Source organism: Coffea arabica, chromosome 11e (genome assembly GCF_036785885.1).
Source record: "Coffea arabica cultivar ET-39 chromosome 11e, Coffea Arabica ET-39 HiFi, whole genome shotgun sequence".
Taxonomy (NCBI): Eukaryota; Viridiplantae; Streptophyta; class Magnoliopsida; order Gentianales; family Rubiaceae; genus Coffea; species Coffea arabica.
Genome location: NC_092331.1, coordinates 38,480,013 through 38,489,959, shown reverse-complemented (window position 1 = coordinate 38,489,959; position 9,947 = coordinate 38,480,013).

Here is a 9,947-nt window from a genome sequence, read left to right as displayed (position 1 = left end):
TCTTGTTTACTAACTCGGGGTATTTTTCTTTTGTTTCCCCCCTCCCCTGCATTCATAAAAAAGGTTTCAATAAGATGAAAATATTTCCCTATATTGGATAACAATTTTTTGATCCGATAAAGTTTGGAAAGTATTATTTGATTCTTGGGCAGATCCAATAATGGAAACCTGAAAGATCCATCTGAAAGCTCTAGGCTAAGAGCTTCTAAGAGATTTCATAATTGTTTTCAAGGAAAATTTTGTATATTTGACTTGTTAATATATTTTTGTGTCAAAAGAAAAGGAGACAAAAAGTGTATATGTGGAGCTCTTTACAAGTTTCTCTTTTCTCATTTGTATCATAATTGAATGAGAATTTTTGTTTCAAACTTTTTCAGCAATAAAATTTTTGGACAATCATTGTTTTGTATATATTTATGTACATTTCATTCTTTATTCTTACTCATTGGAGATTTCATGATGAATTTTGAGAAATAAGACCAAATTGAGATTTTTTCAACCTATAGCCTGAATTTCGCAAGTGTATACTCTCTAAAATCCTCATATACACTAGATTGGTGATCCGAGCTATACAATAAGAGTGCTCAGAAAAAAAGTGAATGGTCACTCCAAAGGCCTCATGAGATACATTTTCTCCTTCACTGTACAATTCACTGTACAATTCATATTTTGCCCATTTCATTCAACCCCAAAATAAAATCAGTCACATTGATTGATAGTTACAAGTTGGGGCAATCTTTGTTTGAGAAATGTCCACTGTGTATAATTATATTCAATTCACATCTAAGTGAAAGCAAAAAATGTGCATTATTCTTGTTTGTTTTGAAAATTTGGAATGATACTTTGAGCATTCGTTTCTCTACCTATACACATTTTATCATTTGCTCTCCCATTTGAGCCTTTGAAAGGATAATTTCGTTTCAAATAAAGGCCTTAATGATCTCTACCCTACATTGGAAAACTTTCAAAAGGGAATGGGTTCTCAATGAGCATTGCATTACTTTGATTGTCATGAAGCGTAAGAATGACACTTTGGCCATCATTTCTACAACCTAAACACTGATCATCTCTTGCATCCTCATTTGAGCTAAAAATTGGTGGTTCTTTTCGAGTGCACATATGATCGCACCCCACATTGGGGAGGGAGATTGGAGAATTTTCCAAAAAGGGGAAAAGCAAAAATGCTCGAATAAGGAGGGAACCGCAAATTGGGGAAATTTGATTCCACTTGGGTTCCGAATTTTGAAAAAGAAAAGAAAAGGACAAGTTCTATCCGGTGGATCGCTTATGTTTCATAGATATGAATGAGCAAGGGTCTTCCTCAGTCAATTAATTCAGATACATGCCAGAAATTTCGCATTAATGAAAGTTTCCTTTCAGAGTTATTGTAAGGAACGGAATACAAGTCAGGCCATCTTCTTTTCCAATCAAACATTCTATCCCTAGTTATTCTTTTTGAGCCTTCAGAATAAATTACTTCGTTTGGCAACCCCTGAGAATCGCAAACCCCACACTGGGGGCAAGTTTGAGTTGGAAAAGAAAAATTTCAAGAAGTGAAAAAGTGAAATGCAACAAAATCAAAAACAAAAGAAGAAAAGAGAACCTCAGTTCAAAAAATAAACTGGGGCAAATTTCAAAGAATGGCAAAAAGCCGAAAAGTCAAAAGAAGAAAGAAAATGAAAGTGAAAAGCCTCAATTGAGCATAAACTTAGGCAAATTCTGATTTAACCCTGAAATAGGGTCGACGCAACAAGTGCGATCTCAGATTTTTCAAACCGCTTTTGAAATCTGCCTTCAAACCTTGACTTTTCTAAGCACCCCGCCTGACCCCATTACAAAAGCCGAAAGCCCTGACTTCTGTTCTTTGCAGTGGCCCTGTCGAGAAAATTTCTGATGCCGGAAAATTTTAGCTGTATACTGAATTGATTAGGTGTGAGGTTGGCACTGCTCTTCATGTGAAACCCCGCGAGGGCATTTTTGAAAAAGGAAAAAGAGAGCGAATGCAAAAGAAAGATGCAAAAAGATTTGATGCTGTTGGGTGATGATAAAAAGTCAAACAAAGTCCAAGAATTTGGAGTCCAGATGAGGGCAATGTTGAAAAATGCAATCTTCGGTGCAATGTCCTTTGAAAATTATTTCTTTAGCTATCGTTTTCAAGCCAAATTACAAGCTAATAAAGTCCATCGTTGACTTATTCCTTCGTGACAATCCAAAGTGAGGATTATGCTCATAAAAATTCATCGATCACTCATGATCATAAGGGTATAACCAGATTTCACATGTTTAGCTATCATTTCTACCCAAAAATTTTGCAAGCCTATGAAGCTTATACGTTGACTAAGTTTTCTTAAGAAATAAGGGTGACAAACTCTTTGCTTTCACTAAGATATGGTATTGAAGGGATTACATACCATCTGAGCACATGAATAAGACAAATCTTGACCTCTCATTTCCAAATCAGAAATAACGCCCATTACCCAAAGCTTCGATGCTAAGGTAAGGAAGAAATCTCTTGTAATTTGGCATTATTTTGAGGAATTCATCATGAAATTTTCTTTCTTACAGTGTTCTAATAAATGGAAGGTCATCCAAACCAATTTTTGCAATCAAATGGGCCCATACTGGGGCAAAATTTTTATTTGCAAGATTTCACAAAATAAGCCCACACTGGGGCAAATTTTTATAGTCCATTTGAGGATTTCGTCAAAGACTCAAGCAAGACTTTCAAATCAATCATGCTGTCCTTTTCATGAAAATTCGAATGCATGTAAGCCCCCTGTGCAGGTATTCATAGTTGAAATTGACGAAGGAGCATCCGGTGATGTGGAAGGCCGATGCCGAAGAAAGAGAAGAAAGAAGGGAAAAGGGCCCTACACTGCGGCAAATTATTTTTGAAAAGATTCTCTCGAAAAATCAGAAAAATTCAAAAGTCAAAAATCAAAAATCAAGTTCAAATTTTTGTTTCTTGGAAAATCAAATGTAATTTCTTGTATCTTGACAAGATCAAATCCAATTTCTTGATCAATTGGATGGCAGGATTGGGTCTTATCCCACTGACCATTCACCAAATCCCGTTGGGCCTGGACTTCGTGCCGCCAACATTTCAAACATCAAGTTGGGCCTGGATTTCGTGCCGCCAACATCACATCACCACGTTGGGCCTGGATTTTGTGCCGCCAACATTTCAAACATCAAGTTGGGCCTGGATTTAGTGCCGCCAGCTTCACTTTATCACGTTGGGCCTGGATTTTGTGCCGCCAACTCCACAAAAGTCACGTTGGGCTTGGTTTTCATTTAACCACCGTTAGCATCGAGTCTATCTCACTAACGTGTGCGTTTTCATTTCACCACCGTTAGCATCGAGTCTATCTCACTAACGTGTGTGGTTTTAATCTCGGCAGGACCGGGTATAATCCCGCTGACCGTTTTTATCAAATTGGGACCGGGTTTCATCCCGCCAATCTCGGCAGGACCGGGTATAATCCCGCTGACCGCTTATCTCACATTGGGACCGGGTTTTATCCCGCCAATCTCGGCAGGACCGGGTTTAATCCCGCTGACCGCTTATCTCACATTGGGACCGGGTTTTATCCCGCCAATCTCGGCAGGACCGGGTTTTATCCCGCTGACCGTCCACACCCCGTCAGGCTCAGATGTCGTCTCACTGACCAATTCATCATACTGGGGCAAATTTTGAAAAGATTCCCTCAAAAAAAAAAAAATCAAAAAAATCAAAAAAATCAAAAAAATCCAAAAATCCAAAAATCAAAAAATCAAAAAATCAAATCAAGTTCTCACGGCAGGTTCGGGTTTGATCCCACTGTCCGATTGTCAAGACATTTCATTTTCACCGCCACTGGAGCGTGGGTTTGTCCCACTAGTGTGCCTTTCATTTGCATTCGCCGCTAGCCGTTGGGTTTGTCCCACTAGTGTGCCTTTCAATTTTTATTTGCATCACTAACAAACATGGGTCAGTCCCATTAACACTTCATTTCACTTCTTTCATTTGCATCACCAATAAACATGGGTCAATCCCACCAACACTCCATCTCACTTCAATTCATCCCGTTTAAATTCTGTTCGGGTCAATCCCATTTACCTTTCTGTCCGGGTCTATTCCGTGGGTCTATCCCATTTACATTTCTGTCCGGGTCTATCCCGTGGGTCTATCCCATTTACATTTCTGTCCGGGTCTATCCCGTGGGTCTATCCCATTTACTTTTCAGTCCGGGTCTATCCCGTGGGTCTATCCCATTTACATTTCTGTCCGGGTCTATCCCGTGGGGTCTATCCCATTTACATTTCCGTCCGGGTCTACCCCGTTTATATTTCTGTTCGGGCCAGTCCCACGTTTAAAATTCCTTGTTTAAGTCAGTCCTCCGAATAGGGGCAACCGCATGGCACAGGTAAGCATTTGGTGTCTACTTCTTTGTCTCAAGTTTTTCCAAAACTCTGACAAAGAGGGGCAAACTGTAGACACCAAAATTTTGATGTAATTTCATTTTTAGTTTATTTGTCGTGCTCGTTTTTTAGTTTTTAGTTTTTAGTTTTTGTTTTTAAGTTTTAGCATAGAGTTTCTTGAGGAAAAAATGAAAAAATAGAAATTTTGTTTTATTCAGCTTTATTTATCTATTTTAGTCATTTCTACTTAATTTATTTTTTATTTGGTTCATTTGGAAAAAAGGAAAAGAGAAAATCATGAAAAATGGAAAAAGAAGGAAAAAAAAAGGAAAATTTGTTCACAAAAATATGTTTTTTATTCAATCTTTTGGCGTTTTATTTTTATTAAGTTATTTTGGAAAGAAAAGAAAAGGAAAAAAGGAGGGAAAGATTTTGGAAAAAAGAGTTTAAAAATGTCCATTTTTGTGTTTTAGTGGTTTAGATTTTTTTAAATTATTATTATTATTGTTACTTAGTTTTGTTGACAATTTTGTTAATTTGTTATTATTATTTATTTATCTTTATTTTTATCAATTTTGCTTGATGAAAAAAGAAAAAAAAAAGAAAAAGAAAAATGATGATGAGAATCGCGGCACGCAAGCTGCGTTTTGGTCGCAGCTTGCAAGAGAACTTTGGGGCAGCCCCTGGCTGCAAATTGCAGAAGAAGGACCGAAGGTTTTAGGGTTGGGTACCCCGTATAAGTAGAATGAAAAGCTACAGCCGCAAAGGGGGAGTTGGAGAGGAAAATGGGAACAAAAGTCCGAGAGAAAGGGGGTGACGGAAGGAAGCAAAGAGGCTGAGAAAAGAAAAGGTTACGGGAAGAGCTGGAGAGGAAGGAACCAACGAGAGCTTGAGGGCTGAACCAAAAGGGGAGGTTTTGGGAGAGGGTTCGGACTAAACAAAAGAAGAGAGTTTGGAGGATAGAGAGCGGCGGCCGTCCATGAAAGGAAAAGAAAAACGAAAGGGACGGTTAGAATCTGGGCTGAGGGAGATTAGAAGGGGAGAGGAGGATAGGATCGGGAAAAAGAAAAAGAACAGAGGGGAGCGACCGAGAGACAATAGAGGGAGGTTCAGACAAGCAAGCAAACGGAGGAGGAATAGAGGGGGAATCTGGAAAATTGGGGAAGCAAAGGTGACGGCAACAACGGAGGGAGAGATAGAAAGAAAAGACAGAGGGGTTTTAGAAGAGACCGAGAGGGCTAGAGGGGTTTTCGGCTGGGCAACAAGAAAATGAGAAAAACAGAGGAACCAAGTGACGGGTTGAGCAGATGGAGGGAGCAAGCTACAGTTTTTTGGGAAAAGGGAAGATTTTGGGCCAAAAACAGCATATTCGAATTCCATTTCTGATGATCAAGACCAGGGCAAACGAGTATGCTGCCGCCGTCTGCCATCACCACTAGAATCAATCGTCACCGCCAGCGAAGCCCACTGAAAGAACTCTGTAAGGTAATGTTTCTCCTTTACATTTCAGTTTTTTTTTCCGAGCATGGTGTCAATAACTGAACTTCAGCTCATCCCCAAGCTATTTGGGTATGTTTGCCGTGATTTTGTATATTGTAATCATCCCACCGATTGTTCATGATTTTAACACACGCATGTTTTGGGAATTGATTGGACTGTGTTTTTGTGTCTGATTCAATTTTGGGCTCTGATGTAAGTCATTTGAGCAAGAAATTGCTGAAGTTCGTTATGCTCATGTATTGTTTGATAAAATGCCTCACCGAAAGTCCCCCTTGAAAACGATTTTTGATGCACTTTGTAAAACAGCCCAATTGCTTGGAGTTTTATACGATTCATTACCCAATGTTTGTATTTGGGAGAAAAATTTGATGTTTGATGTTCGGGTTGAGATTGACATAAGAATTTGTCGCTTTGGGTTGCTGAAGTTCTGTGTTTGCTTGAAGTTGATGTTTAATTTGCTGTCCATAGTTTTAGATTGTCCGAACCTTATGGACTGAAATTTCTAGATTTGTTGAACAATTTCTGGAGTTTGATTAACTTCAATTCAAGCAAAAATTTGATGAAATTCTAACGCCCTCAACTTGTTTGTAAAAATGTCCGAACGATGATTGTTGTATGAGTTCGACGGAAATGGAAGCTGATGCTTATTCCCTTTGTCTTGTAATCTACCCCCAGAAGTTCTGAACTTCATAATTTGGCCCCAAAATATTCATAATTCTGTCAATCAGATCCCTGCTTTTGTTGTGTTGGAACCCTTTAATCTTCCCCCTTATTCTGATATGGCCCAAAAATCTGGAAAATTGAACTAATTTTGCCCTCTTAAGCTTAATCCTCTGTTTGCATATTTTATGTGATTTCTGGATAGATTAATGCTGTGATTTAATGCATAATCAAAGCTTAATAATTTTTAGTTGGGTTTTATCTTGTTGGGTTTGGTAACATTTGTTTGGGTTTCTTGTTGGGCTTAGGAAGGTAAAAGTTCAAAGCTTTTGATTGGATTTTGACATGGTTTGATAGCCAAAGCCCTGGCATTATTCAATTGGGCTGGGATGATAAAAGATGGGTTAGTCTGATTTTTTTATTAGGCTTTCGGTTTGGGCTCGGGGAAGGAGCCCAGATGTTTTGGTTGGATCAATCAACAAGCCAGCCCATCCGTTTTTCTTGGATTTTCTTTGACGGGCTGAAGATAGTTTTGGCCCAAACGAATAAGCAAATGGCCCAATGGTTTGGTCCATTAAGAAAACAGAAAACGATTTTGCAAATCAGTCCCTGAATTTCTCCTTAACTATTCTGTGGCCCTAGACACTTTTAACTTCTTTCAATTGGGTCCTTAACTTAATTGCAAATAGGTCCCTAAACTTTATTTTTCTTTAATTTCGGCCCCAAACTTTGTCAATCTTTGCAATCAGGTCCTTTCTTCTCTTGACTTCTTAAATGTGAATTGTCGACATGATTTAATTGATTCAAATTCATGCTTATTTTTTATCCTTTGTGATTATTTGCCAAATAAATTGGTACCTTGACCTTTTTATTGTTTTGAAGCTAATATCTCATTTACTCGATTTCCATTGCAAGGGAGGTAACTTCTATATTCTTGAGTTTATTTTTCCTACGTGCTCCTACGTGTTATGTGAATATGCATGTCTACTTTGCTTTCTTTGCCTTTCTTTAATTCCTTTCATTTTCTTTATTTACCTTTGCTTTTTATTTAAGTTATTCATTATGGTGTATGTGTACACCTCTTGGCTTGTAATAGATAGGGCTTGGCGAGCTTTCTTGTCCATTTTCCCTTTCCCCCTTTTATTTAAGTTATTCATTATGGGGTATGTGTACACCTCTTGGCTTGTAATAGATAGGGCTTGGAAAGCACTTGATGAAGACCTATTGAAGACATGTGCCTAGCTAGCAAATGTAATAGGTTCATTAGTTTGGTTGCGTGCCTATTTGCTATGTGTTTAAGTGCTTTATTAGGCTCTTGCATCTAGTCGAGCATGCTAATTGTTATGGGCTATGTGTTTATAGGTGTTTGGCATGTCTAATCGCTTTCCATAGCCATGAATGAATGTGATGGATGAATGTACGTCACCACACTAGTCCAATGCTAGTTGTGGCTCATTATTTCATTAGGAATTCATAGATGGGCTAGTCCAACGCTAGACCCTAGGATTGCCTTTTCGTTAGTGCATATTTGCATGCTCACTACATTTTCATGCATTTTTCTTAGTTTTATCATTTGGCATGCTCCTTGAACCCCTTTTCCCCTCATTTTAGGATTTTGCACCTCATACTAGTTATAGGGTACATTTGCCTGAAGAGTCCCCTTCTGATAAGGGAAACGAGCGAGTGTGGCTACTCGATAGCCTTAGCACGCTAGTTTTGCTTTCTAATCAAAGGGAAAATCGAAGTCGAAAAAGTTAGGAGTCATTCCCATACCCGACCTGATGCATTCCTTTAGGTTCATTCATTTTCATTTATCACTTACTCATTTTTTTTCAATTCACATTTCCTCATCACTTTTCCTTTCCTTATTGTTCATTTTGATTTTTACTTCACAAAATTGCACTTAATTACACCTATATGCACTTATCACTATATTTCATACACTTGCACACAAACACTTGGATTTTTCATACAATTTCACACATGCACCTTTTCATACACTTGCACACAAACACTTGGATTTTTCATACAATTTCACACGTGCACCTTTTTATACACTTGCACACTTGCACTTTAGCCATCATTTGCATTAATCGACCTCTATAAGGTTTTCCTTTGTTGGCCGCCACAACTCATGTGGTTGGGACCAAAAACCTTACAAGAGACATTTTAGAATTTAGGTTTGCATTTTTTTCTTTCTTTTCGCATTCATCTAGTCAAATCCAAAACATGCAATACATATTTTTGGTAGAAAAGTTAGGAAAGGTGGGGCTAAATCACGCAACTAGCCTTGGCTAGGTCGGAGGGGTGCCTTGGATTTTTATCCTTGCCTTCCCCTTCGTCAAATGTGACTCCCGAACCTTTTTTCGTTGGTTTACGTGGACTAGGAGTCGTTTAAAAGGGGTTTCTTTCTACCTTTCCTTTAGAAAAATCACTTTTTGGGTGACTTGGTACACCCTAACTCTATACCAAGTGGCGACTCCGTTTTTCATTCAAAAAACCCCTTTTGAACTTTATTTGGCCAAATCGTCGCATTCTCAAAGTCCCATGGCCTTTTACTTTTCATTTTACACACATTCACATTCCACTACTCACATCACCACATCTCATCATCACTCATCATTCGAAAAGTGGGGCGCGACAAACTCAAACATTTCATTCATCAAGTTTTCTAATAACCTAACAACTAGGTATCTTTATCCCATTGGATATTAGCCCCGAATAATCCTTCAATAAAATTCAAAAGACCACAATGTCATCTAGAGCTCACCTTTAATTATTTGCAAATGATAGCATACTAATCATGTGACAAATTTATCAAACTTATCTCTCCTCCGGGTTTAGAACCATTCACAACTGCGTAGTTCTTATTTAAACTGCTATTCCACTTCAAATCCTAAGTCTAAAGCCACATTTTTTTTGGGTAAGAGGTGACATATATTCCCTTTACCATCTAATGACTAGTAAAATTTTCATCTCACGTACAGAATTGGCACTAATCTTCAAGATCTCACTATTGGCTTTTTACTTTTATTTTTCAAAAGCTAAACTTGCTATTTTCGGTTCTACTCTTCTGGATTTGATCCCTAGTCACATCATAATGCAATATACTACATTCTTCACAATTTGCAAATACACCATTGAATGAAATATCTGGTATTCGAATACAGGAATCTAGCAATAGGATAATTCACATCTCAGGCTGGCCAGTCCCAAGAGTAACTTACCTATATTTGAGATTCCTACCCAACATACATATCTAATATCCCCAACTATAGACTTTTGTTTCACACTTAACAAGTCAATCCCCACAGTCCGAGAACCCTTTCCCGGTTTGAGCTTGGTAAAAGCTCTGATACCACCTGTGACGACCCCACTTCCCCCTA